General features: G+C 48.8%; 1 protein-coding gene across 1 annotated transcript in view; it reads right to left on the minus strand.

Moving 5' to 3' along the window:
* Positions 1–3,834, minus strand: part of LOC139255441 (phosphorylase b kinase gamma catalytic chain, skeletal muscle/heart isoform-like) — a 111,916-nt gene extending 108,082 nt beyond the window's left edge. The window contains exon 1 of the mRNA XM_070873921.1: positions 3,705–3,834. The gene's annotated coding sequence lies outside the window, so the exon portion shown is untranslated. The remainder of the gene's footprint in view (positions 1–3,704) is intronic.
* Positions 3,835–6,505: the final 2,671 nt, after the last annotated feature.

Genomic DNA, 6,505 nt, shown 5'->3' on the forward strand with positions numbered 1-6,505 from the left:
GAATGTGTGGATGTATGTGTGAGGGTGTGTGTATGTGAATGTGTGTGTGTATATATGTGTGCGGGTGTGTGTATGTGAATGTGTTTGTGTTTTTTACATAGGGCTGATTTCAGCGAATTGAAGAATGATCTGGCCAGGTAAAAGAAAGACTTGGATTTATATAGCGCCTTTCACGATCTCTGGACATCTCAAAGTGCTTTACAGCCAATGAAGTACTTTTGGAGTGTGGTCACTGTTGTAATGTGAGAAATGTGGCAGCCATTTTGCACACAGCAAGCTCCCACAAAAGCAATGTGATAATGACCGAGATAATCTGTTTTTTTGTTATGTTGATTAAGAGATAAATATTGGCCAGGACACCGTGGATAACTCCCCTGCTCTTCTTCGAATTTACGTCCACTTGAGAGAGCAGGTTTAACGTCTCATCCTGAAAGACGGCATCTCCGACAGTGCAGCGCTCCCTGGTAAATTGGAGTCAAAGACTGGCAGGCAGAAATGTAATGGAGTATTGGGAGGTCCTTAAAAAGGAGACGTTTTGGGTACAGTCTGGGTATACTCCCACATGGCGCAAAGGAAAAGCCAGAGCTCACTGGATGACGAAGGAGTTGGAGAGTAGGATGGAGCAGACAAAGGGGTGGATGTCAGCTTGATAATACAAGTGAGAATGAGGCTGCGTATAAAACGTACAGAGGAGACGCGAAAAAGTAAATAAGAGGGGCAAAGAGACAGCACAAGAATAGTTTGGCGGCGAACGTAAAAGGGAACCAAAGTTCTATCGGCACATTAACAGTAACAGGGTTGTCAGGAGCGGTGGGGCCTATTAGGGACCCAAATGGAGGTGAGGCAGAAGGCATGGCTAAGGTATTAAATCAGTACATTGCATCAGTGTTTACCAAGGAAGAGGAGTTTACCAAAGCTAAGGTAAACAAGGAGATTGTCAGGATAAAAGTAGTTAAAGAGGATGCACTAGACAGGCTGACAGGACTGAGAGTGGATATAGCATCAGTCCGGACGTATGCATCCTCGGTTGCATTAGTAGTAAGGGTAGAAATTGCAGAAGTGCGAACCACAATCTTCTCCTTAGATACAGGGCTGGTGCCAGAAGACTTGAGGATAAACCTGGCAATTACAGGCCAGTCAGTTTGACGTCAGTAGTGGAGAAGCTTTTAGAAACAATAATCCGGGAGAAAATTAAAAGCCACCTGGACAAGCATGGACTAATAAAGGAGAGCCAGCATGCATTTGTTACAGGCAAATCTGCTAATGGGCTAACGTGCTTGAGTTTTTTTGATGAGGTAACAGAAGGGTGGATGGGGGCAGTGCCAATTGATTGTTTTTTAATTCACTCACGGGATGTGGGCATTTATTGCCCGTCCCTAATTGCCCTCGAGAAGGTGGTGGTGAGCCGCCACCTTGAACCGCTGCAGTCCGTGTGGTGAAGGTGCTCCCACAGTGCTGTTAGGGAGGGAGTTCCAGAATTGTGACCCAGCGACGATGAAGGAACGGCCGATATATTTCCAAGTCAGGATGGTGTGTGACTTGGAGGGGAACGTGGAGGTGGTGGTGTTCCCATGCGCCTGCTGCCCTTGGTGGGTAGAGGTCGCGGGTTTGGGAGGTGCTGCCGAAGAAGCCTTGGCGAGTTGCTGTAATGCATCTTTTAGAAGGTACACACTGCAGCCACGGTTAGCTAGTGATGGAGGGAGTGAATTTTTAAGGTGGTGGATGGGGAGCCAATGAAGCAGGGTGCTTTGTCCTGGATGGTGTCGAGCTTCTTGAGTGTTATTGGAGCTGCACTCATCCAGGCAAGTGGAGAGTATTCCATCACACTCCTGACTTGGGCCTTGTAGATGGTGGAAAGGCTTTGGGGAGTCAGGAGGGGAGACACTCGCCACAGAACACCCAGCCTCTGACCTGCTCTTGTTGCCACAGTATTTATGTGGCTGGTCCAGTTATGTTTCTGGTCAGTGGTGACCCCCAGGATGTTGATGGCGGGGGATTCGGTGATGGTAATGCCGTTGACTATCAAGGGGAAGTAGTTAGACTCTCTCTTGTTGGAGATGGTCATTGCCTGGCACTTGTGTGGCGTGAATGTTACTTGCCACTTATCAGCCCAAGCCTGAATGTTGTCCAGGTCTAGGGACTTTTAGCAAAATTGAAGCCCATGGGATAAAAGGGGCAGTAGCAACATGGACACAAGACTGGCTAAAGGATAGAAAACAGAGAGGGACATATCCAGTGGTGTTCCCCAAGGTTCAGTGCTGGGACCACTGCTGTTTCTGATGTACATTAATGATGTGGAATTGGGATACAGGGCACAATGAGTGGCCCTGAAATTCCGGTCGAGCTCTTCCCGCTTGATGAAATGAAAGAAAAAGAGAAAAAAGATGCGCATTTATCTGTTGCCGCTGCGCCCGTTGGAACTTCCGAGCCTGAGGCCTCCCGTGACTGCGTGTCGCAGCGCGTGCACGTGGGGACGTGCGCAGGCCAGGAGCTGGAGACAGCAGCCAATCAGGTGTAGTATAGATTCTCATTCATAGTAACAGGAGTTCCATAAGTCCGGAACTCCTATTACTATGAATGAGAAACCCTCCCCAAAAACACAATAAAAAATAGAAAATAAACTACATATTTAACATTCATTTAAATTAAAGTTGTTATAAAAAAAATATTTTCCTGACTTTTTAAAAACTTTTTTAAAATTAAGCCTTAAAGTAAATTTACCATAGTGGGGAGGGTTTTTAAACAATAAAATGTGTTTTTATAACTTTACTTTAAAATGTTTTGTGTATTTTAAACACTTGCGTCTGTAACAGTAGCCTATACGCCTGCTTTTTCAGGCACAAGATTTTAAAGGACATTTGCAGGGTAAGATATTGGTACATATCGGAAATCTTGCCCCGCAAGTGTCCTCGCTCCCGAGATACGGAGGATCTGTCGAGCCAGAAACTTGACAGATTGGAAAATCCGGTTTTCAACGCATGCGCATTGCACGCTGACACCCGGCTTTTCCGATGCCTTCCCGGGTCCGTAGAAACTTCGTACGGGCCCGGGACATTGGAATTTCAGGGTGAATTCAGGAGGGAAGACAGGCTGATGGAAAGGGCAGACACATGGCAGATTAAATTTAACACAGAGAAGTGTGTGGTGATACATTTTGGTAGGAAGAATGAGGAGCGAGAATATACATTAAAGGGTGCAATTCTAAAGGGATGTAAGAACAGAGCGACCTGGGGGTGTTTGTGCTCAAATCTCTGAAGGTGGCAGGGTAGGTTAACAAAGCAGTTAATACAGCGTGTCGATCCTGGGCTTTATACATGGAGGCCGAGAGTACAAAAGCCAGGAAGTGATGCTAAACTTGTATCAAACACTGGTTCGGCCCCAGCTGCAGTATTGTGTCCCATTCTGGGCCCCACACTTTGGGAATGGGAGAGGTTTACTGCAATGGTCCCAGGGGCGAGGGACTGGGGAAGCCGAGGTGCGGGGAGTGTCCGTGGTGTCGGGTCCAGGTCCGGGTGTGGGGCGTCCGGGAGCGGCGGGAGACAGGCGCGGGGCGCGGGTTGTGGCAATACCTGAACTGGAGGCGGGCACAGTCCTCCCGGACACCGCACCGGCCCCCGGCCTCAGTGGAAGCCCGGTGTTGGGGTTCGGTGTCCGGGGCTCAGTTACCGAGCGGGGTTCGGTGGGGCCGGGGCCCGGTGTCCTACCTGCCGAGGCCTCAGTCTGCGCCGCCGCTGCTCCGACTAGGAGAGATAAATATGGCTCCGAGCGCCCGGCGGGGGAGGTGGGGAGAGACTGCAGCAGATCCCACACTAACCACTAGATCCCTGGCACACACCGCGCTGCCAGTGGATCCCTGACACACTGCGCCGCCCAGTGGATCCCTGACACACTGCGCCGCCCAGTGGATCCCTGACACACCGGTACCGCGCTGCCAGTGGATCCCTGACACAATGCGTCGCCCAGAGGATCACTGGCACACTGCATCGACCAGTGGATCCCTAGCTGCCAGTGGATCCCTGACACGCTGCTTCGTCCATAGGATCCCTGGCATGCTGCTTCGTCCATAGGATCCCTGACACACTGCATCGACCAGTGGATCCCTGGCACACACCAAGCTGCCAGTGGATCCCTGACACGCTGCTTCGTCCATAGGATCCCTGGCACGCTGCTTCGTCCATAGGATCCCTGACACACTGCATCGACCAGTGGATCCCTGGCACACGCCGCGCTGCCAGTGGATCCCTGACACACTGCACTGCCCAGTGGATCTCTGACACGCTGCATCGTCTAGTGGATCCCTGCCACGTTGCACTGTCCAGTAGATCACTAGCACACGCTGAACCATCCGGCAGATCCCTGGCACAAACTACACTGACCAATTGATCCCAGGCACACACTGCACTGCCCAGTAGATCCCTAGCACACACCACACTACCCATATGATTCCTGCTAAAGACTGCACTGTACAGTCGATCACTGGCACACTCTGCACCATCTATCAGATCTCTGGCAAAGACTGCACTGTCCAGTAAACCCCTGGCTACAGCGCACCGCCCATCAGATCCCTGGCAAATCCGTGAAAGGAGGGAGACAGAAAGCAGGAAACTATAGAGCAGTTAGCCTAAATGCTGAAGTCCATTATTAAGGAAGTAGCAGCACGACATCTAGAAAATCATAATACAGTCAAGCAGAGTCAGCATGGTTTTATGAAAGGGAAATCATGTTTGACAAGTTTGCTGGAGCTCTTTGAGGATGTAATGAGCAGAGTGGATAAAGAGGAACCAGTGCATCTAGTGTATTTGGATTTCCAGAAGGTATTCGATAAGGTGCCTTAGAAAAGGTTACTGCACAAGATAAGAGCTCACAGCGTTGGGGATAATATATTAGCATGGATAGAGGATTGGCTAACTAACAGAAAACAGAGTCGGGATAAATGGGTCATTTTCAAGCTGGCAAACTAACCAGTGGAGTGCCACAGGGATCAGTGCTGGGGCCTCAACTATTTACAATCTATATTAATGACTTGGATGAAGGGACCGAGTGTAATATAACCACATTTGCTGATGATACTGTCACCTGCTGTTTGTAGCCACCAGATGGTGTCATTGTTGGAGGCCACTGAGCAGCATGCACATGGTGCTGCTCTGGTATAAAAGGCCAGCCATTTTGTGAGTTAGGCACTTTGGGCCGTAATAAAGCAGAAACAAGGTTGTACCTTGTTCAATTAAACAGTACTCAGTTTGTACCTTCATTGCATACATAACATTTGGTGACAAGAATACAAGAACCTTTGCAAAATGAGCACGATAGGATTTTTAGAGCGATTCGTGGAGGGAGAAGATTGGGAAGACTGTGAGCTGTTTGAACCAGTACTTCGTGGCCAACAAAATGAAGGGGGTCGATGATGCAGATTGGCGCTGGGCCATGTTCCTCACTGTGTGCGGTTCAAAGATCTATAGTCTGATAAAGAATCTACTCATGCCTAATGATCCAACAGAGAAAACGTACGAGGAGTTGTGTACATTGGTACGGCATCATCATCTCGAGATACAAGTTTTATACACACGTTCGATCGGAGGGCAAGAGCGCGGCAGAATTCATTGCCAACCTGAGACATCTAGCGGGATTGTGCAAGTTCGGGACAGTGTTGGCAGACATGCTGCGGGACTTCTTTGTTATCGGTATCAATCACAAGGTGATCTTGCGCAAACTTCTGGCCGGTGGAGGAGTTGGATTTAAAAAGGGCTATCCAGATCGTTCAATCATTTATGACGACGGACAGGAGTTTAAAGCAAATATCGGTGAAGAAGTGAGCCTTGGCAAAACATAGAAAGTAGGTGCAGGAGTAGGCCATTCAGCCCTTCGAGCCTGCACTACCAATCAATAAGATCATGGCTGATCATTCAACTTCAGTACCCCATTTCTGCTTTCTCTCCACACCCCTTGATCCCTTTAGCCGTAAGGGCCACATCTCCCTTTTGAATATATCCAATGAACTGGCCTCAACAATTTTCTGTAGTAGAGAATTCCACAGGTTCACAATTCTCTGAGTGAAGAAGTTTCTCCTCATCTCGGTCCTAAATGGCTTACCCCTTATCTTTAGACTGTGACCTCTGGTTCTGGACTTCCCCAATATCGGGAACATTCTTCCTGCATCTAACCTATCCAATCCCGTCAGAATTTTATATGTTTCTATGAGATCCCCTCTCATTCTTCTAAATTCCAGTGAATATAAGCCGAGTCGATCCAGTCTTTCTTCATATGTCAGTCCTGCCATCCCGGGAATCAGTCTGCTGAACCTTCGCTGTACTCCCTCAATAGCAAGAATGTCCTTCCTCAGATTAGGAGTCCAAAACTGAACACAATACTCCAGGTGTGGCCTCACCAAGGCCCTGTACAATTGTAGTAACACCTCCCTGCCCCTGTACTCAAATCCCCTCGCTATGAAGGCCAACATGCCATTTGCCTTCTTCACCGCCTGCTGTACCTCCATGCCTACCTTCAA

Source organism: Pristiophorus japonicus, unplaced genomic scaffold (genome assembly GCF_044704955.1).
Source record: "Pristiophorus japonicus isolate sPriJap1 unplaced genomic scaffold, sPriJap1.hap1 HAP1_SCAFFOLD_608, whole genome shotgun sequence".
Taxonomy (NCBI): domain Eukaryota; kingdom Metazoa; phylum Chordata; class Chondrichthyes; family Pristiophoridae; genus Pristiophorus; species Pristiophorus japonicus.